This window comes from Triticum urartu, chromosome 5, assembly GCF_003073215.2.
Source record: "Triticum urartu cultivar G1812 chromosome 5, Tu2.1, whole genome shotgun sequence".
Classification (NCBI taxonomy): domain Eukaryota; kingdom Viridiplantae; phylum Streptophyta; class Magnoliopsida; order Poales; family Poaceae; genus Triticum; species Triticum urartu.
The window spans coordinates 132,248,630-132,271,509 of record NC_053026.1 but is presented as its reverse complement, the minus strand read 5'-3'; positions in this window follow the sequence as shown (position 1 = coordinate 132,271,509).

Sequence of the window (22,880 nt, the reverse complement as noted above, 5' to 3'; positions counted from 1 at the left end):
TTATGAGGTGACCAATCGATGGCGACGCACGGAGCGGCCGAGTGGTTATGAGGTGACCAACCGATGGCGACGCGCGGAGCGGCCGAGTGGTTATGAGGTGACCAACCGATGGCGACGCGCGGGGCGGCCGAGTGGTGATGAGGTGACCATCCGATGGCGACGCACGGGATGGCCGAGTGGTTATGAGGTGACCAACCGATTGCGACGATGCGCAGAGCGTCCGGTGATGTAGACGCGTGCCGCGGAGTGGCGGCGAGAGGGGCGTCCGAGTGACTTAGACGCGTCCCGTGGAGTGACGATGCGCGGAGCGTCCGGTGATGTAGACGCGTGCCGCGGAGTGACGGCGAGCGGGGCGTCCTAGTGACATAGACGCGTCTCGTGGAGTGACGATGCGCAGAGCGTCCGGTGATTACGCGTGCCGCGGAGTGACGATGCGCAGAGCGTCCGATGATGTAGACGCGTGCCGCGGAGTGACGGCGTGCGAGAAATCCGAGTGAAGTAGACGCGTCCCGCTGAGTGGCGAGGCGCGGGGCATCGGAGTGATTAAGGCGCGTCCCGCGGAGTGGTGGCGAGCGTGGCGTTCGGGTGATGTAGACGCGTCCCACGGAGTAGTGACCCACGGGGTGTCCGAATGAAGTAGACCCGGCCCGCGGAGTGGCGAGGCGCGGGGCGTCCGAGTGATTAAGACGCGTCCCGCGGAGTGGCGGTGAGCGCAGCGTCCAGATGATGTAGTCGCGCTCCACAGAGTAGCATCGCGCGGGGTGTCCGAGTGAAGTAGACCCGGCCCGCGGAGTGGCGACGCGCGAGGCGTCCCAAAAAAAATAGATGCTTTTCGCGGAGTGGCGACGCACGGGGTGTCTGATGGTGTTGACGCATCCCGCAGCGCGGCGACGGACAAGGCGGCCAAGTGATGTAGATACGTGCCGCGAAGTGACGATGTACGGGTCGTCCGAGTGATGTAGACGCATCCCGCGATGTGGCGACACGCGGGATGTTGAGTGACGACGCGCGTGACCAAGTGATGCTGGCGCGACCAGTTGAGCGACGGTCTGTGTGTCATCGTGTTATTCACCTGAACGAAATGTCCGCTCGAGTGAACTGTTGTCGATGGACGACGACTGGACAAGTGACCCTGCAAGTTAGTAACAAGTATAGCTACGAATATTTGTTTGATGCACCAGCATTTTCCTGCATGTTAGCAAGTATAGCCAGCATAGCCATCGAGTTAACGGCATGCATGCATGCACTAATTGACCAGCGCTGAAGTAACGCACTTATGGCCGCACTAATTAACGGTAAATGATGTTGTAAATCCTCACCAATTGGCCGCTTAATGAGGCAATTATATCTGGACAAAGCGGAGCCAGCGAGGTTGCCTATTGGTGGGAGCCGTCCTTCCGTTTCGTTTCCTCCATGGTGCATGCAGTAAATAATCGAGGAGAGAGAAGGAGCTACCCGATTGATTTTGCCGGAGAAAGAAACTGCCCGAGCGGAGGTGAGTGCGGCCGGCCGCCTTCGGAGTAACCTTGCCGCCGTGGAGGCGGCTGCAGGTCCAGGCTCAATGGTATGAGTTCTCGACCCTATTGCCGAGGCAACGACCTTTGGCATGGACTCCACAACAGCACCGGCACCGACGACCTCTGCTAGTGCCGTCGTCGAGCCGCCCGTGTGTTGTGTCGGGCAGTTGATGGTGGAGGGGGACGCCGCTGCCCGCAATGTGTCGAGCAGTCGACATGGGAGGTAGCGGCCACCGCGTGTCCGTGCCGGTGCGCCGCGCTGAGCAATCGACTGTGGAGGGAGATGTCGGAGGGTGGGGCCGTGGTGCGTCTGCGCCGCCGCCGTGCAGCTGATGCCTCATCACTCGGCAAGCCGATCCATTCTGGATGACGCAGCTATAACGGGCTGCGCTGGGCTGCTGTGGAGTGGTCGTCTTCAGAGGCCGGCTGAACGTCATCGTTGCGGATGCTGCCGAGGGGAACCTGTCCGCATGAGGTGACTACCTGAACCGGTGTCTGTTGCCTTTTTGATTCTTGTACACGCTTCAATCGATCGGCATGAGTGCACGAACGTGTGGACATGCAAAAGAAATAGAAACCAATAGCAGGTCATCGATTGATCGTTAGATCGTAACCGGATAGAACTCAGAAGAGAGAAGACTCCTGATCCATCCGTTAGTGATTCGTCGGGTGAAGATGTATCTTTTCCCTTCCTTTTTGTGATGCTTCAATTACTCGCTGCAGAGACAAACAATATGAACTGTAAGAATAGGAAACTGGACATAGATGAATAAATAAAAAACCATCTGCATCATGGCTCGATAGACGCCATGTCCCACGGTGGACGCCAACTGTTGTGGAAACGATTCCGACAATTAAAAAGGGGTAGGATAAAGGAGCATGAGCTATCGAGATGCAAATGGGTGACACGTTGGTTTTAGCGAGTTCGGGCCTCTCACGGTGGAGATAACAGCTCTACGTTTCGTGCTCCGGAGAGACTTTGCTTTATCTGAGTACGTATCCGGAGATTACAATGTGTGTTTGAGAGAGAGATAGGGGAGAGCGGATCTCCATGCCTGAGCTATGTCCTGAGACTAACGGTTAGAAAGAGAGAGAGAGGTGGAAGAAAAAAAAGGCCCCCTAGTCTAGTGGTGGGGGTGGCTTATATAGAGTGCGCCACCCCCTCACCTCCTATATTAAAAAATGGGGGCGTTAATGCTATAACTCAGCCTACTACTAAGATGATGCTTCGAGTGCCTTGTCGACTGCTGGTCTTCGCATATCCGAGTGAGGTCAGGTGCTCCGAGTGGAATGAGTTGGTCGATGGAGTGCTATGCTCCGAGTGGTTGTTGTCGTCCGAGTGACTTGATGGTCATCCGAGTGGATAGTATGTCTGTATGAAATTTATCTGGACCCACATGATGTGTGGACTCCATGTTTTATGATATTTCAACCCTTCATGGGCCTACCTGTTATGTGTAACCCCAACACCAGCCCCTGCGTCGTCCTGGCGACCCCCTTCAGGGTAGCACTCCAAGCGGCAGCCTTCCTCGTCGAAGACCTTGAAGAACAGCATGGAGGCACCATCATACTCGAAGTGGATGGCGAGGGTGCCGTACGCGCGGCAGACTCGGGCGACCTCGCCCTAGCCTCGAGTCATTAAGATCCTCCCGAAGGCGACGGCTTCAACCTCCTCTCCAGTCGCCGGGGCGTCGCAGTCGGCGTGCTGCAGCCAAAACTCGAGAAGGCCCCACGGAGGCATCTCGGTGGTGAAGAACTACAGGAGGCGGATCTAAGTGCTCGGAGGCATCGCCGCCCACAGCTTGAACTTGCGCGAGGAGTCCGCGGCATGGACCCTTGGGGCGACGTCGTGTGTCTCCGCGGCACGGAGACCACGGCCCTGGCGCGGGCAGCCGCGCTGATCGCTCCTCCCTCCGAAACCCTCGGCATGAGCGTACAAGGGCAACGGGTACCCAGGAGGTGGCCTCTCGTACCACGGCCGCGACACTACCGGACTCACGACCATCTCACGACGATGGGACCGCCTCTTCTTCGGCTGGAGTAGCTCGGGCTCGTTGAGGGGAGTCTTTCCCTTCTCCACGGCCGAGAACCTCCGTATCGGTGCCATGACCGCACCAGCGAACAGTGGAGCAAGGAAGAAGAAGAAGCGGGAGAATCAAGGAAGGGACGGGTGACGGGGGATCCGCCCCCACTTCCCATTTATAGCCAAGGGGAGGCCAACTGCCGGCCTCCATGATCTAAGGTAATAATGACCTTTTTTCTGCACGCAGTAAGGACCCGTCAAGTTGGGCAGTTGTCGAGGCAGCGTGGGGAAGCGGAGACGGCCACGTCCAATCAGTCGCCATGCGCCAACCATGGCCGCAGGCTGATGGGGCCTGCGGCACTCCGCGCTTGCCCTTTGGCTTCGCCTCGAAGCCAAGACCGAGCGCGCCTTGGGCCCAGGGGCTACTCTCGGCGTTCTGGGAACGGGGGTCCTCGGACTTGCCTGCCCGCAGCCCGCAGCGTGGCTCCAACAGCGGCCCCGTACGGCCCATCTTCACCAGCAAAAATTCAAGACCCTCGTGAGGGGCCATGCCTCGCGAGGCAGACGAAGCAAGACCTCCTCAGGGGCGGCCTCACCAGGCTGGCTTGCGAGGGGCGGAGAGATCAAGGTGAGGGGCACGTCACGAGACTTCTGTGACGCAAGCCATGATGACTGGAGCCAGGCAGGCGCGAGCGCGCGCAGTGTCCTTGTTTCCTATTTGGTGCTAAAGGGGCAAGCGCAGACGAGGAGTCCGAAGGCATCGGGCAAAGGTTTCCATACCGGTGCAACAAGACCAAGACCAGCAGGACGGCAGGACGGAGGTCACCGTGGAGTTCAAGACGGCGTCACCACCAGAGCCTTTGGCAGGCGAAGACTATTTTTGTCAGGATAGCTTGTACTAGTTGTCTCCCTTCGAATTTGGCCGTTGTGGGAACCCTTCCCGCTCAATATTTGGGAAGAGGACCAGGGCCTCTATAAATAGGACTAGGCACCACCATAGGGAGACAGCTGATTCAGACCTAGATCGAATCCATAGCGCCCCAACCACTCAAGTTCACCAAGCACAAGAACACCTTTCCTCGCGAGGCTGTTCTTCCCTTGTAACTGTTCATCCTTAGCCCAAGAGGCAATCCACCACACCACACTGGAGTATGGTATTACACCACAATGGTGGCCCGAACCAGTATAAATCTTGTGTCTCATGTTCTTTGGGTTCGTCAAGCATGGCCGTGAGATCATAGTGTGCGAGCCAGAGAGGGGGAGAGATCTTTGTGCACACCCAGTGTTCGAACCTCAAGGGTTTTGCCAGAACCCGAAATCCGAGATCACGACATGTATTTTTTAACACAATACAGACGCAAGCGCTCATATATACGCGCAAGCACTCACCGCTATAAGCGCACACACGCAGACCCTACCCCTATGAGCACCTTCAAGAGAGTGAGCCAGCATATGATCTTGAGATTTTACGAAATCACCATAGGTGCCTCGTAGTCGAATGGAATGTATCCTCCCACTGAACGCACATCGCCGGGAAATACTGAAATTAACCTAGGATAAATGCGAGCATCAGGACTTTAAACCTGGTGGGCTCGGGAAACCACTGCCCTCCTAAACATCCCACCATAGGTTGGTTAGCACCACAAAATGTATGTGATGACCGTGATGAGCTTATTCTAAAGTCCAGTGACCATATCGTGTTTTTGCTTCAAATACAATGATCGTAAGTGTCGTCAACAAAATATGGAGCATGCATCAAATACAATGTCCGTCGGTATCACAACAAAATACGGAGACGTATCATGAGCTAGATATCGTATGATCACCATAAGAATGTATACGGTGACCGTAATGATCATATTATGAAGTCCAGTGACCGTATAGTGCTTTCGCTTGAAATACAGTGACCGTCACGCGTGAATGTGTCAGGGGAATGCATACTTTTAGAGGGCCGAGAGATAGTTTGTGTGCGTACGTGAAAGTGGTGTAGAAAGAGGGGGTGTCCGGTGGAGACAATGAGAGATATGCCCCTCGTTTCTCTTTCCCATGACTAATATTTTAGGAGAAAATATAAGCATTCACAATGCAGAACAAATATTTTTGGATGCACTATGCAATTAACTTTCATGTATAACATTGTACTATTGTATATGCTTATTTTCTTAGTGGTCGATTGTGTGTGTGGTATGGTGGGCACATCATTTCTAGTTGGGGTGGGCACATCATTTCTAGTTGTGGTGGGTCAACATGAGGACTCATGGGTCGGTTGCATCCTGCGCCACATAGGTTGGACCGAGACACATTATACGAAGACCCATGTGGAGGACTCGGCATACAAGATGAAGCTACCAGAGTCATGGAGGACTCTATCCCCACTGGTGATAAGCCGACTATATATGATTTGTAACCCTAGGCCCCGAGTATGTTATAGAAGCCTGGGGGCTAGTTCGTCGATAGTATACACACACACAATGCCTGGTATTCACGTGTACTTTGTACAAACCCCTATCACTAATATATAGTACCAGGAGTAGGCTTTTTCCTCAACTGCAAGGGTCCAGACTTCGGTAAAATTTTGCCTCGTATTACCATCCAACCTAACAGTCAGGACATCCTACCGAATGATCTGATGGAATCATATCTGCCAACTACTAACGGAGAGGTGTGTCTTGGGGGGGCAATGTGTGCGAGAGATGCCTAAAGATAATGTGTGTGCGGGAGACACGTAGGCACATATATGTGCATATAGAAGGCTAGTAGAGACCGAGTTTGTGTATATATGCATGTGAGAGAAAAAGTGTTTTCCAACTGAGATTAGTGAAAAGAGTGGTACATCGTTGCCAGAAGGAGAGAGGGTGATATATAGAGAGTGTGTGCGTGAGACACCCCGACACCCTGTGAGAGATTGTGAGCATGTGTGAAAGGGAAATGCCGATGTATATAAAGTGTTTGCACTTATGCGTTACATAGAGATATATATAGCGCGTGTGTGAGAACGGGCCGAGGCATAGTGCATCTACGTGTAAAAGGTGGTTCTACGTATTAAATTAAAATATAAATGGCATTATCATTTTTGGATGAGATCATGAATTTTGTAATTTGCGTACGAACAAAATCGGCCTATCAGACACTCATACTATATTTAATTCTAGCATGTGCATGTGTTTATTTTATATTATCGATCCATAGAGTGAGAGCGGTTTGAAATACAGACAATGCATTGCTTTTGCAATTCATATATAAACATTAATTAGTGCACTCCATGTTGTTAGTGTGAAGCACTTTATACATTTGTCACTTACATGGATTCGTTCCAAATTGCTAGCTACGAAATAGAATACATGTTGAATTCAAAATAAAGGGGGTTTTGAAGATTTGAATTCATAGGAAGTGCATTCATCTGTTTGAATCCGGGATAGTGGCATTTGTAAATCAGATCTAAAAGGGGCAGCAATCTTTGTTGTGCGTTTGAACATGCTATATATTCATACACATATCTAACTATTTTTTTGCAACCAAGGAGATTATATCTAGAACCATGCATGAACTGAGGTAAGTTGCATATTTTTTAATATACACTCATGTACAATGTATATTCAAATTTACCCCCTCCATTCCAAAATAATCGTAGTTTTAGGATTTTCAAGAGTCAAGATTTGTGAAGTTTGACAAATCCTGAAAGTTCAAATCGAGAGAACGAAAAACGTTAATGCTTCTACTCCCAAATATTGAACGAAGCGCCAAACAAGCCTCTGGTCACGCGAAACCGTGCGAGACTAAGTTTGGTGGTAGGAAATTATTGTCCTAACTCTGGCCTGTGTAGCCTATCGGCCCGATGTCCAAAGGTGTAAACCGGGGTAGGTTTGTAACTTCACCAAAACGCCAGTCTCAACCGCCTCTGAGAAGCATTCATATGCCGTGGGCGCCTAAACACCCATGCGCTCGGCCGAAATCTATCCCGCCCACAATTTGGGACACCTAAGATTACTGTCCTACCCCCAGCCTGTAATATGTCCGAAATTTTAGATGGGGGCAAACTTTGTAACTTTCCCAAAATTTCAAACAAGCGTGTCCCAAACCGAAACATTGTTCCCCCTTAGTTCCCCCTCCCTCCGTTTCCCCATTCATACCATGTGGGCGCCAAAACACCCTCTCCACCAGCCGCGGAACCCCAGCCTCCTCCAACCCCATCCCATTGCACTCAATCCACCGCTGCCCTCCTCCATCACGCCGGAGCCGGTACCCCAACGTCGTCGTCCAACACAACCGCAACCGCAACGCCCTCAAGGACTTAGCATCTGATGCCGAGGCAGCGCTGCCTCCACGATGCCGACACCGGTGTGCGCCGTACCAGAACCACTTCGACCACGCCGTCCTGAGCCTCTACACTGCCGCTCCACTGTCGCAACCGTCCACCGCACCTGTGACGCCCCCGATTTGACCATACACTAATCATGCACGCAAATGTGTACGATCAAGATCAAGGACTCACGGGTAGATATCACAACACAACTCTACAAATAAAATAAGTCATACAAGCATCATATTACAAGCCAGGGGCCTCGAGGGCTCGAATATAAGAGCTCGATCATAGACGAGTCAGCGAAAGCAACAATATCTAAGTACAGACATAAGTTAAACAAGTTTGCCTTAAGAAGGCTAGCACAAACTGGGATACAGATCGAAAGAGGCGCAGGCCTCCTGCCTGGGATCCTCCTAAACTACTCCTGGTCGTCGTCAGCGGGCAGCACGTAGTAGTAGGCACCTCCGGTGTAGTAGGAGTCGTCGTCGACGGTGGCGTCTGGCTCCTGGACTCCAGCATCTGGTTGCGACAACCAGAATGAAAGGAAAGGGGGAAAAGGGGAAGAAAGCAACCGTGAGTACTCATCCAAAGTACTCGCAAGCAAGGAGCTACACTACATATGCATGGGTATCAAATGGAGTAAGGGTATCATATGTGGACTGAACTGCAGAATGCCAGAATAAGAGGGGGATAACTAATCCTTTCGAAGACTACGCTTCTGGCAGCCTCCGTCTTGCAGCATGTAGAAGGGAGTAGACTGAAGTCCTCCAAGTAGCATCGCATAGCATAATCCTAACCGATGATCCTCCCCTCGTTGCCCTGTGAGAGAGCGATCACCGGTTGTATCTGGCACTTGGAAGGGTGTGTTTTATTAAGTATCCGGTTCTAGTTGTCATAAGGTCAAGGTACAACTCCAAGTCGTCCTGTTACCGAAGATCACGGCTATTCGAATAGATTAACTTCCCTGCAGGGGTGCACCACATAACCCAACACGCTCGATCCCATTTGGCCGGACACACTTTCCTGGGTCATGCCCGGCCTCGGAAGATCAACACGTCACAGCCCCACCTAGACCAACAGAGAGGTCAGCACGCCGGTCTAAACCTAAGCGCCCAGGGGTCTGGGCCCATCGCCCTTAGCACACCTGCACGTTGCGTGGGCGGCCGGAAGCAGACCTAGCCTAGTGGCGTTCCAGTCCAATCTGGCGCGTGCCGCTCCGTTGCTGACGTCACGAAGGCTTCAGCTGATACCACGACGCCGGGATACCCATAACTACTCCCGCGTAGATGGTTAGTGCGTATAGACCAAATGGCCAAACTCAGATCAAATACCCAGATCTCGTTAAGCGTGTTAAGTATCCGCGAACGTCGACCAGGGCCAGGCCCACCTCTCTCCTAGGTGGTCGGAACCTGCCCTGTCGCTCCGCCTCAAAGATCCACTCGCGGGTGCTCCTCAAGCCGACCCGTCTTTAGTCACCACATGTATCATGTATAAAGTATATAGTATATACCCGTGATCAACTCCCGAGTGATCACGGCCCGATAGTATAGCATGGCAGACGGACAAGGATGTAGGGCCACTGATGATAAACTAGCATCCTATACTAAGCATTAGGATTGCAGGTAAAGGTAACAACAGTAGTAGCAAGGACAGGCTATGCATCAGTATAGGATTAACGGGAAGCAGTAACATGCTACACTACTCTAATGCAAGCAGTATAGAGAAGAGTAGGCGATATCTGGTGATCAAAGGGGGGGCTTGCCTGGTTGCTCTGGCAAGAGAGAGTGGTCGTCAACTCCGTAGTCGTACTGGGTAGCAGCGGCGCCGGTCTCGGTGTCTAGCGAGAGAAGAGGGGGGAGAAACAATAAATATTTAAGCAAACAGATGCATAGCGATGCATGACATGACAAGTAGCGGTGCTAGGGGTGCCCTATCGCGGTATGAGGTGATACCGGTGTGGGGGGGAAACATCCGGGAAAGTATCCCCGGTGTTTCGCGTTTTCGGACAGATGAACCAGAGGTGAAATGTTGCAGGTTCACTATGTTAGGGACGCGTGGCGGGCGAACGGGCTGCGTATCCGAATTCGTCTCGTCGTTCTGAGCAACTTTCATGTATAAAACGTTTTCATCCGAGTTACGGGTTAAAAGATATGATTTTCTAAAGATTTTATTAATTTCTGGAATTTAATTAATTATTTAATTAATTCAAAAATGATTTAATGACATCAGCATGATGTCATGCTGACATCAGCAGTCAACAGAGTTGACTTGGTCAACCTGACATGTGGGTCCAGGGGGGACCTACCTGTCATCCTCTAATTAGGTTAATTAGGGTTTAGGTTAATCTAATTACAGTTTAATTAAACTTAACTAGTTAATTAAATTAATTAAACCGGATTAATTAACTTAATTAATTTCTTAATTAATTAATAATTTTATTAAATCATTTTTATTTTTAGGGCACAGGGCGTTGCGGCGCCCGACTGGGCATTCGCCCAAATCGACGGGCGAGGAGGACCGGGGCATGGCCGGGCGGAGGGCGACGCCGTCCGGGGCAAGACGAGGCCGGCGCGGGCGGAGGCACGCCGGTCAGGGCGAGTGCGCGCGAGACGGAGAGAGAGGGAGGGCCGGGGTCGAGGGCGCGGTCGGTGGTGCCGGTGCACGTGGCCGAGGCGACCAGGGGGGGAAGGGCGCGGCCGCCGCGGCAGGGGAGCCGCACGGGGAAGCGGGGAGGGGCCGGGGCGGGACGGCCCGGCGCGGGCGACGGTGGCGCCGGAGCGCGTCGAGCGGCGACGGCCGAGGCGACCTAGGGGGAGAGGAGGGCGAAGGGGGGAGCTCACGGGGGGGGGGGGGGGAACGGGGCGGGGGGCTGGGGGGCGGTCGGGGAAGACCGGCGAGGAGGAGGACGAGGAGGCGTTCGACGGCGACGGGGCGGTCCGGCGACGAGGGCGGCGGGGCGCGGCTCGATCCGGCGGCTTCAGGATCGGTAACGAGGCGAGGCGCCGGCGTCGAGGAGTGGGGCGGCGCGGTCGCCGGGGAGAGGCGGCGGGGTCGGGATGAGGCCGACGGGGCGATGGGATGGGGGCGCCGAGCGCTGGGGCGCTGGGTGTGTGGCGGCGCTGGGAGGGAGAGGGAGAGACGTGCGGGGGAGAGTGGGGGTGGGGGTGAGCTAGGGTTTCGGTCGTGGGGGGGATAAGGGAGGCATGGGGGGGCGGCTGGGCCGTGGGGTGGGCTGGCCCATTCGGGCTGAGGCCAGCTGGGCCACTTGGCCCAGTGAGAGGGGGGTTGCTTTGTCCCTTTTTTTTCTTTGTTTTTTTATCCTTTTGCACTTCTGCTTTTAAACCTTTTAAACTATTTAGACATTTTATAAAAATGGGTTTGCTGCCCCATAATTACCTGTGTAATAATTAGCAACCACCGAACATTTTTGTTTCAATTTTTGAAAACTTTTATTGCCGACATTAATTTTAAATTTTAAATTTGAATTCGACGCGGTTTGAACTAACGGGCGTTTAGCAACAGTAATCAGGATGACATGGCATGATTAGCGTGGGATTACTGTAGCAAGATTATCCGGGCGTTACAGCACCAGAGCTATTCCTGCTATGTCATCGTTCGCCGCCTCGGATCTGGTTCCCTGCCGCCGACAGACGGCCACCGCACCACCCTCAACAACTTGGCCATGGGTTCGTCCAAGGCAACACCGTCCTCCACAACTTCTTGTTTCCAGTGAACCACAAGAAGATCATTGGAAAAACAGAAGGAGGACACTGCACTGCCGACAGAAAGAGGTACTCCTCTTCCCTTATTCGTGCAAATCTTACGTCTCTGCCCACACCGTATTCATCCCACGAAAGAAACTAGTTGAGCGCTTCTTACTGCATATTCTTCGTGATACTAAATGCACAAGGTTTCCTCCCATTTAGTATTTCCCCTGGTCTAGAGGTTAGTAGCCCGCCTGGATTTCAATTCAGGGCCAGTCGAATCGCAATTAAAATAAGCAGCACCCGCTTAGGCAAACGGAGCACCTAGTCCACCTATTCACCGAGGAAGCGGCGCATCGGAGTCTATCTTAGGGGTGTGGGCCACAAGAGCTGCTTGCGCCCAATCTGGAGGTTGGCAGGGCTTGAAGGGACGACCGGGGGCGGTGCCAAGCACGGTGGTGTAGTGAGGTCGAGGGGAGGGCGGAGGCAGGGGACTGAGTGTAACGCCCTCGATGCGGCTATATCTCCCACGTGTCGAAGCACGACTAAGAGGCATAACCGCATTGAAAGCAATGTCGCAAGTGAGGTAATCTTCACACAACCCATGTAATGCAATAAGGGAAAGCGATACATAGTTGGCTTACAATCGCCACTTCACACAATTACATGAATTAAGCATTACATCATCCAGATACAATCAAGGTCCAACTACGGAACCAAAATAAAATAAGACTACCCCAAATGCTACACAGATCCCCGATCGACCCCAACTGGGCTCCACTACTGATCAACTAGAACGAAACAACACAAAGGACAAGATCTTCATCGAGCTCCTCCTTGAGCTTGGTTGCGTCGCCTGCACGGACTTGTCGGCACCTGCAAACTGGTTTTGGAATTATCTGTGAGTCACGGGGACTCAAGAATCTCACACCCTCGCGATCAAGACTATTTAAGCTTATAGGTAAGGTAAAAGGTATGAGGTGGAGCTGCAGCAAGCAACTAGCATATTTGGTGGCGAACATATACGCAAAAGAGAGCGAGGAGAGAAGGCAAAGCACGGTCGAGAAACTATGATCAAGAAGTGATCCTAGAACAACCTACGTCAAGCATAACTCCAACACCATGTTCACTTCCCGGACTCTGCCGAGAAGAGACCATCACGGTTACACACGCGGTTGATGTATTTTAATTAAGATAAACTTCAGGTTTTCTACAACCGGACGTTAACAAATTCCCATCTGCCCATAACCATGGGCACGACATTCGAAAGTTAAAATCCCTGCAGGGGTGTCCCAACTTAGCCCATAACAACCTCTCACGGTCAACGAAGGATATTCCTTCTAGCTGGAAGACCCGATCAGACTCGGAATCCCAGTTACAAGACATTTCGACAATGGTAAAACAAGACTAGCAAAGCCACCCAGATGTGCCGACAAATCCCGATAGGAGCTGCACATATCTCGTTCTCAGGGCACACCGGATGAGCAAGACGTCGGGTAAGCCAGCCCAGAGTTGCCCCTGGTAGCCTCGGACATCGCCCAGTTGGACCAACACTCAGAGGAGCACTGGCCCGGGGGGGTTAAAATAAAGATGACCCTTGAGTCTATAGAACCCAAGGGAAAGAAAAGGCTAGGTGGCGAATGGTAAAACCAATGTTGGGCCTTGCTGGAGGAGTTTTATTCAAGGCAAACTGTCAAGGGGTTCCCATTATAACCCAACCGCGTAAGGAACGCAAAATCCGGGAACATAACACCGATATGACGGAAACTAGGGCGGCAAGAGTGGAACAAAACACTAGGCATAAGGCCGAGCCTTCCACCCTTTACCAAGTATATAGATGCATTAATTAAATAAGAGATATTGTGATATCCCAACAATAAACATGTTCCAACAAGGAACAACATCTCCATTTTCCAACAAGGAACAAACTTCAATCTTCACCTGCAACTAACAACGCTATAAGAGGGGCTGAGCAAAGTCGTAACATAGCCAAACAACGGTTTGCTAGGACAAGGTGGGTTAGAGGCTTGGTTCAACAATATGGGAGGCATGATAAGCAAGTGGTAGGTATCGCAGCATAGGCGTAGCAAAAGAGCGAGCAACTAGCAAGCAAAGATAGAAGTGATTTCGAGGGTATGGTCATCTTGCCTGAAATCCCGCAAGGAAGAAGAACGAGTCCATGAAGAAGACAAACGGACATAGTCGAACGGTTCCTCACAAACGCGACGTTAACGGAACCAACCCGAAGAAGCAACACCGGAAAGAAGCACACAACATAGTAAACAACCAACACATAAGCATGGCATGATGCACAATCAAGTATGATGCATGTCCGGTTTAATGAAGCATGACATGGCAAAGAGCACAAACAATCCTACAAATTAAGTGGAGCTCATTATGCAACGGAGTTGCATATTGAAGAAAACACCACATGACTTATTTAGTTCTCTCTCGTTTATGTACTCAACAATATTAAATGTTGTTTAAACATGGCAAGAGGGTGAAGCAAATGAAAACTACCTATCTAGGCAAGTTTAAATGAGGCCGGAAGCAATGAACACAATTCCGGAAAACTCCTCATGAGCATATTATAGATTTGGTACTGTTCTGCCCTAAACACAATTTTAGAGTTATTACACATGAAAAACAAGTACACCATGTTAAACTAGGCATTTTTCTACCCCATTTACATATAAAGTTTATTAAAATCGGAGTTACGGTTAATTTGTTATGAATTAAAGCATTTTAGCATGGCATGGGAGCAGATTTAAACAAACAGCATTTTAGACATTTTAAACATGCATGAAAATGGCATATTATGAAACTAGATGAAATTCTAGCCATGTTACATAAATGACATGTTTTAAATGGATGCATGGTTCAAAAGTTATTAGCAGTTGAAAATAGGGGCAGTTCTGTAAATATGCAATGCTCTGAGAAATTAATAATTCGCTGCCAACTGAAAAAAAACGAACGGGCCGAAACTGGCCGGCCCAAAAGTGCACATGGAACGGGGACTGCTAACATCGGGCTGAGGCCCAGCTGAGCCTGGAGGCGCAAGGCGCGGCTTGCGGGCCATGCGCGTGAGGAGGTGGCCTCAAACGACCTGACCGGGCAGGGGCGCACGGGATCTGGCGATGGGGTCAACGCGACTGGACGAACCGGGCTCGTCCTCGACCTTGGACGAAATAGGGGTGGCGTCAAAGGCAGAGGTCGCAGGAAGGCAGCGGCGATGGATGGAGCTTCTGCTCCGGCGACGAGGTAATGCAGGAAAAAGGAGGGAGGCACGGATTTGCGTTAATATGAGGAGGACGCCGGCGAGCAAGGAAGCAGGGGCTTGCCAGCGGCGTGGCCGGATGCGGCGGAACGGCGCTGGGCGGCTCGGCGCAGGTGGTCTCCTGTGGGCGGTGCCGGCGAGCTGTGGAAGAGGGCCAGCAGCACGGGCATTGGGGACGAGGGACGGGAGGAGATGCGTGGTCGTGGCCTGGTGACCATGGGATCGAGAAGTGGCTGGCGCCTTAGGTTGACTGCGAGGGATCCAGGGGATGAGCTGGATTGGTTGGGTGGAGAAAACGAGGAGGATTTGGATCGGGGAAGAAGCTGGTTGGCTTGGCGTTGAAAACAAAGGGAGTGGCGGCGGCGTGGGGATTGGATGGGACAGCCCTCCTAGGATCTAGGGTTAGACTAGTTATATAGTGAGTGGGTTAGATTAGGGGCGATCTCGTCCCTCCGATCGTAATCAGGCGGTCGAGAAAAATATGTTAGGAAGTCCAAATAACAAAACGGAGATGTTTTGTAGACGGTTGGGGATGATCCGGATCCAACGGTGACGACTGCCCGGGTCGGGTCCGGAACAATTTTGGATGCGCACGTGAGGGGTTCGATGCACTGTGCAGAGAGGGTTTCGGACCGTGCGGTCGCATAGGACAACTCCGAAAGCGAAGAGGGGAAGGAGGGTGGACTAGGTGGGCTATGGCGAGACTGCGAGGGGGAGAAGAGAGAGGGAGGGCTCGGCATCTGTTTCCGGAGACCGAAAACGTCCGACGTTAGACCGACTATAATGTCGCTATAGTTATCCGTTGGGCTATCAAACAAACTCCGAATGTGATGAAACTTGGCAGGCGACCTACTAACACTATAACAACACCGCATGCCAACTTTCATCCCATTCCGAGAACATTCTCCGGCCACTTATAAAATACTATTTCGGACATGCCGCGGGCGTGTGCAAGTGTGTCTGGGCTCAGAACGGACAAGGAGAGAATGAGGAGGCTGGGACTGATGCAAGTTTTGAAAACATGATGATGCAATGCACATGATGACATGACAAGGTGCAACACGCAAGCAAATGACAAGGCAACAACAACGAATAACTGGAAGACACCTGGCGCAACGGTCTCGGGGCGTTACAACACTCCACCACTACGAGAGGATCTCGTCCCGAGATCTAGGATGGCACCGGAGGGAAAAGGAAGAGGAAGATAAGAGGTAAAACTAAGTTGCTTCTTTGACAAACGAGTGAGACCAAAGAACGTTGAAAAGGTTGAGCAAAATGAAAGAAAGAAAGCAATGGAGAAGAACAAAGTTGAAAACACTCCGTTAGTAAAGAGGAACAAGGAAGAACAACTTAGGGCAGCACTCTGATTGAAAAGAAAAGGAATTGAATAAGAACTTGGTAAGATGAGAAGATACTTGATGAAATCACAACACACTGCCTCCGGAGCTATTGAATGAATGGAACAAGGGGTAAGAAGGATCTCGGACAGCACTCCGGTTGAAAAGAGATGCGAGGCTTGATAAGGCGAAAAGAACTTGAGCAAAAGGGCACAACACTCCGATTAAATGGATAGGCATGAAAAGAACACGATCCAAGATGATGAGAGAAAAGAGCAACATCACAATGACTCCGGAACAAAAGAATAGAAGATAGATAATTGAAATAGAAGAATGGAGAAGAAGATGCCAACTTCTTACACAATAGAGCTTGAAAAGGCATCTTTAGGAGAAGGGTCGAACGGAGTTGTTGGAAACCCAACAACGAAAAGATAGGCTTGAAGTGGGCTAATGGAAGACATCTCAAAACTGAGTTGAAATTCTGCCACTGACGGAAACGATAGATTGGGTTGATATCCACAAGGAGACGAGAAACTTATTTCACCGGGATGAAAGATGAAGAACTTGGGTCATTTATGAGCACCATAAATAGCAGCAATCCTTAGAGAAGGCTTTAGGTGAATTATAACCCAAGAAAACTCCAATGAAGAGATTGATGGATTTAAGATATCTCATTCTTAACAACATGTGAAACATGGAACATGAACTTAAATTATCAAGAATGACATAATACCACCTCTATTGATATGGAAGGAAGAATTGCACTCCGGATTGCAAGATGAAGAATACTTGAGCTCCTTAGAAAAGAATCTTGATGAAAACTTCGAGAAGTGATAAAAACCTTGATGAACCATCATGTTGAACCTTGATGAAAAACTCCGGTAACAAAAGGATGATCAAACGGAAGGAAAGAGAAGTTGAAAACACAAGGTGAATCTTGCGATGATTTAGATGAATCTCCGTGGTGATATAATTGCGAGAGCTTGGGACACCGGGAAAGAAAAATGAATCAAGTGAAACCGAGAATTTGATGAGCCTCCAGAATAAAGAATTAATCACTTGGATGAAGCAAGAATAAGAATTACGTTATGCGTATCCTTCACCAATCAAATTGATGACAATCAACGGATTTGGCACACTACTTATTATTGTAGCAAGGATTAAGAGAGAAATAGCGCCAATTTGGGAAGGTCTTCAACGAATCACCAGTCGGGATTGGAAAGAATGAATGAATTGATATGATAACGAAGGAAGAGACATCTTGAATGAACCACCGTAAGAATTGAAAAACGATTGAAGAAAAGGTAAAGAAGCACTGGGAAGAATTAGCAAAAGAACGAAGATGTTTGAGAGGATTTAGATACATGAGAACGAAGAGATCGCGAGCCGATTAGAGGATAATTGATCGATGCACCGGTAAGATTAGGAGAACGATAACTGAAAGCTGTGAATGAATACTTATGAGACGATGGGCTCCGGAGAATCAAACTGAAAAATACTCTGAATTACTTCGGATGGGTGAAAAGAAATCTCACAATCGAAAGCAATTATGAGAGGATGGCATAACACTAGAACCACGAATCTTTGATAGAACGAAACAAGATTCAAGGGAAAACTCTTCTTCGGTCTTCAAATGTAGATAATGACGACGAGGAACACCACCAAATAGTTGAGATGCTCCGGGATGAAAATTAGCAAGGTTGAACCAACGATGAAAAGAATTCGACAGATCTTGGAGAAAAACAAGAGAGTGATTGTCGGTGTCAAAACCGGCGGATCTCGGGTAGGGGGTCCCGAACTGTGCGTCAAGGCCGGATGGTAACAGGAGACAAGGGACACGATGTTTTTACCCAGGTCCGGGCCATCTCGATGGAGGTAATACCCTACTCCTGCTTGATTAATGTTGATGATATGGGTAGTACAAGAGTAGATCTACCACGAGATCAAGGAGGCTAAACCCTAGAAGCTAGCCTATGGTATGATTGTTGTATACGGAGTTGATCGCCTACGGACTACAACCCTCCGGTTTATATAGACACCAGATAGGGTTAGGGTTACATAGAGTCGGTTACAATGGTAGGAGATCTTGAATATCCGCATCACCAAGCTTGCCTTCCACGCCAAGGAAAGTCCCATCCGGACACGGGACGAAGTCTTCAATCTTGTATCTTCATAGTCCAGGAGTCTGGTTGAAGGTATAGTCCGGCTACCCGAACACCCCCTAATCCAGGACTCCCTCAGTAGCCCCCGAACTAGGCTTCAATGACGACGAGTCCGGCGCGCAGATTGTTCGGCATTGCAAGGCGGGTTCTTCTCCAAATCTTGTGTACCTGTAGGAATAATGTCCGATTTTTGTAATGTAGTGCTCCTCGGCTTCCACGCCCAATAATGGTCGTCTTCCATGTGTCAAACGAATGCGAAAAGCCGGGGCGTTTTTACATCCACACCCCTAGCCGTATAAACGAGCCGCCTATTTAACGGGATGGGGATTTAGATCCAAACCACATCTTCTCCTTTCCGCGAGTTATCATCAGAGCGCTTCCAGCAAAGGTCCATTCCAACATGACCAGCCGTCGCAGCTCCTCCCCTCGCCCCTCCGGTCCCAAACCCGAGGACTGGGAGAGTTGTACCATCCCGCATAGCGAGTTAGTGTCGCTTCAGGCCAAGGGATTTCTCCCTCCGGCATACATGGTCAAAGTCTGAGCCGGTCTCGCCACCTACAATGGCGGAAAACAAGCGGAGAGCACCCCCAATCCTTCTAGAGGAGAGCTGGTGTGCCTCGTCCCCTATCTAATAAGGGGACTAGGATTTCCAATTCATCCATTTCTCCGCGAGCTTCTGGAGTTCTACGGCCTCCAGCTGCACAATCTCACGCCTGCCTCCGTATTGCATATTGCGGGTTTCGTCGCCCTTTGCGAGCTATTTTTAGGCATTGAGGCTCATTTCGCGCTGTGGAAGAGGTTATTCTGCCTGGTGCCCCGTTCTCAAGAGGGGTCTATATACCAAGTGGGCGGAGCCGAAGTATGGCGCATCGCCGGGACCGGATACCTATCCGGAACCCCAAGGAAGGCGTCCGAGGATTGGCCTTCGGAATGGTTTTACATCGATGACGTCCCGCTACCGGACCCTATCCGGGTCGGTCTCCCTGAGTTCAACAGTGCTCCATTGAAGAAACGCTTGAGCTGGCGCCCGCGGAGCTCTCAGAGAGAAAGCGACAGAGACGTCCTTTACCTAATGGGTCGGATAAGACTGTTGGCTCATTCCGGACTAACCATGATTGGAGTCATGGCCGCATGCATTATGCGGGGGGTGCAGCCGCTTCAATATAGAGGCCACCCCATGTGGGATTTCAACGGGGAGGATGACGCCACACGTTACGGTCGTAAGGGGCCGGCCTCAGCCGCCGCCTTAGTAAAGATCTTATCCTCTTTGTACAAGGGAGAAAAGGAGGAATTCCTCCGCGTCAAGCCGCGGGCCGGATTCAGTATGTACGATCCTCCAAGTTGGGTAAGTGAACAATTGCGCTTGCCCATTTGTTTTGTACTCCCATGGTTAGATAGGTAGTCTAACGACTTCAATGCAGGAACTGCGACAGGAGGTAAAGGATATAAACAGCCGCCCTCCACAACCCGAGGACCCAGAACGGTCCCTCAATCCGGACTCCGAAGAGGATCCGGACATATCGGTGGAGCTTATCGACGGGGTGTTCCATCAGCTAGGCAAGGACAATACCTTGGTAGCCATTACGGCGGATTACGCAGGGTTAATCCCGGCCTCCCAGGTGACAGAAACCGGGGTCTTATTCCCTTGAAAGAGATTCCACCCTCACGTAGCCCGATGTTTCTGACGACAACCGTGTTTTGCAGGGGAGATTTCCGAGGCAGGAGGCCGAACCTGCGGTGGCTAGCCAACGAGGGGCCGCAGGGCCCTGTGGGGAAAAAAGGGAATGTAGTCCGGACTGAGATGCCGGCGCAAAGGTATAGTGCACCCTCTGTTTCCCTGGAGTTATTCTGTCAGGGCATATTAACGTTCGTGCTATATTCAGAACGAAGAGACCTCGCCAGACTACATCCGGAGAGGTTGCTAATCGCGCCTCCACCAGCCAGGCTCCAACGTCGGGCCAGGAAGCGGAGGTGAGCACAAGGCGCGCGCCGAACGCTCCTCTGACAGAGGATGCGGACAGGCTGTCTGCCACAAATTCTGAAGTGGAGAGTGCCATGAACCAAAGGCGTCGCCGGACAATTCTACGCGACGCTTGTTTCTCCCAAGAGGCTTTAGATGCCTTTAATTCGGGAGATGCGTACCTCCGTGCCGCTCAAAATGGTTTAGCCAGAGCCACGGAGCAGTATGTAAAAGACATACGGGTAAGAAAATTTTGGTTAAATATATATATGTGCCAGTAGCCCCTGAGACTTGAAACAGTTAGAGCAACTGATTTAAGGATCATTTAATATGCAGGTTCTTACAGAGAAGAATGCCGTACTGTCCCAGGAGCTGGAAAAGTGCAAGGCCCAACTAGAGGCCGCACTAGCCGCAGCAGGGGAGCCCAAAGAGACCCCCTCAGGTAAGATACACTTCGAAAGATTTGTATTGTGCGGTGTGGGTGCAAATCTGACAAATCATATTGCAGATGGCGCCGGACTCGATCCAGACAAGCAACAACTCTTACGTCGGCTAAAGGCCGGTGAGAGTATGTTGACAAAGGTGAGGCGAGAGAAGAATGATCTTCAGGATGCCAACACCAAGCTGGACGTCGAACTTAAAGATGTTCGTGGCCAGCTGTCGGACTCCACGAAGGAGAATCAGCAGCTTCGATGCGGCATTTTTAGTAAGTGCTTGAACGAACTTTGAAAAAAAGTTCGACGAGGAAGTCGACTAACAGAGTAATGTCTGTAGGTATGCTCACAGGTCGTCCTGCAGAGGAGATGCCCGGTTCTACGGGTGACCTTCTTCCTGAACTCTTGCAACTACACGAGCGAATTCGGCAGGTGATGCGGGGTATTGCCCAAGCCTTATGGCCTTCCCACTCCGTGCCCGAGGGCCTTGGAGAGCTTGCGGAGAAGCTGAAGGGAGCTCGGCGGCGCTTCCGGTTATGGAAGATATCGGCCTGCCGACAAGGCGCTAGGGAGGCCTGGGCCATGGTGAAGACCCGTTTTACGAAGTCTGACCCAAACCACATGGCCGAGGTCGGACCAGTGGGGCCTGACAGGAAGGAGATCCCTGTAAGCTTAGTATATGGCCAAGTAGAGTTGGCCATGAAGTATTCCCAACAGGACTGTAAATTAGACAGCCTGTTAGATGGTATAGAAGAGGAATACAATCAGTCAGAATGACTATGTAATTTTGAATTGACATGTGTAATGCCTTCTAGCCGGATTGTAGATCGTTTGTCGTTGCCGACCCTTTCGCTTCAACCTCGGGACCTGACGGTCCGGAGTGTGTCCGAATACCATAGCGGTTATATAAGAATCGGGGTATGCGTGGAGACCAGGCGTAGGGGTCATTAGTCCTTTATCAGACAAGTGCCCAACTAGTTATGTTATATTACATGGTTAGTAAGAAACATCTTCCAGAGAGAATAGTTCCGTTAGGGGTTCCTTTCCCTGGGAGGCATGCCCTAAAGTGCATGTCCGGACTGCGTGAAAAAGCGCAGAAAAAAGCATCTGGGGGCGCATAAAATGGGTAAAAAGTTTATTTCACCGACCGAATATTCCCTTAAGAATGCTAGCTTTCGGCTTCACCCAGTCTGAGGTACACATCCGGCTGATCCGGCAGTAACAATCGCAGAGGTGCTCCCTTTACCGCCTAGCCGAACAATCGGGAACGTAGGGGTAAGCACAGGAGCCAGGCAACCCAGCTTGGCCAAAACTTAAGTCATATCGATGCATATAATGGTGAAGAAAAAGGTACATGCGGAAGTTTGACGAATGTGTTGGGCGTGAAGCCCGTATAAATAAGCTTCTGTTAAAGAAGCCCCCAGGTTTAATGAGCGCGAGTGGCGCGTCACTAGATGAGCCTTTAAGGGCTATAAAAGAAAAGAGGGGAAGGAGAGAAATGTAAGACAGAAGAATGCAAAAAAATGCAAAAAATGGACAGAGGAAGGAGACAAACACAGAGTCCGGCGCTAGGCATAGAATCTTCGGAGACGGGTGGCGTTCCATGGGTTCGGCTCGACTCGGTTATCCGACGCATCTCGCAGGTGGTACGCCCCACCAATCAGGACTTGGTCGATTATGAATGGACCTTCCCATTTGGGCTTGAGTTTGTCCTTTTTCTTATCCGGCAGGCGTAGAACTAGTTCGCCAACATTGTAATTTTTGGCCCGTACTTCTCTGCTTTGATATCTTCGGGCCTGCTGTTGATAAAATGCGGAACAGGCTTGTGCCACGTCACGCTCCTCCTCCAAGGCGTCCAAGTTGTCCTGCCGATCGAGCTCGGCTTCTCTTTCTTCGTACATGCGCACTCTAGGTGAGTCATGAATTATGTCGCAGGGCAGAACTGCCTCTGCGCCGTACACCATAAAAAATGGTGTGTATCCGGTGGTGCGATTTGGCGTGGTCCGCAGCCCCCAGAGCACGGAGTCGAGCTCCTCTACCCAGTGCATGTTAGATTCCTTGAGGGACCGCACCAGTCTGGGTTTAATGCCGCTCATGATAAGACCATTTGCGCGTTCGACCTGGCCGTTGGTTTGTGGGTGATAGACGGAAGCATAATCGAGC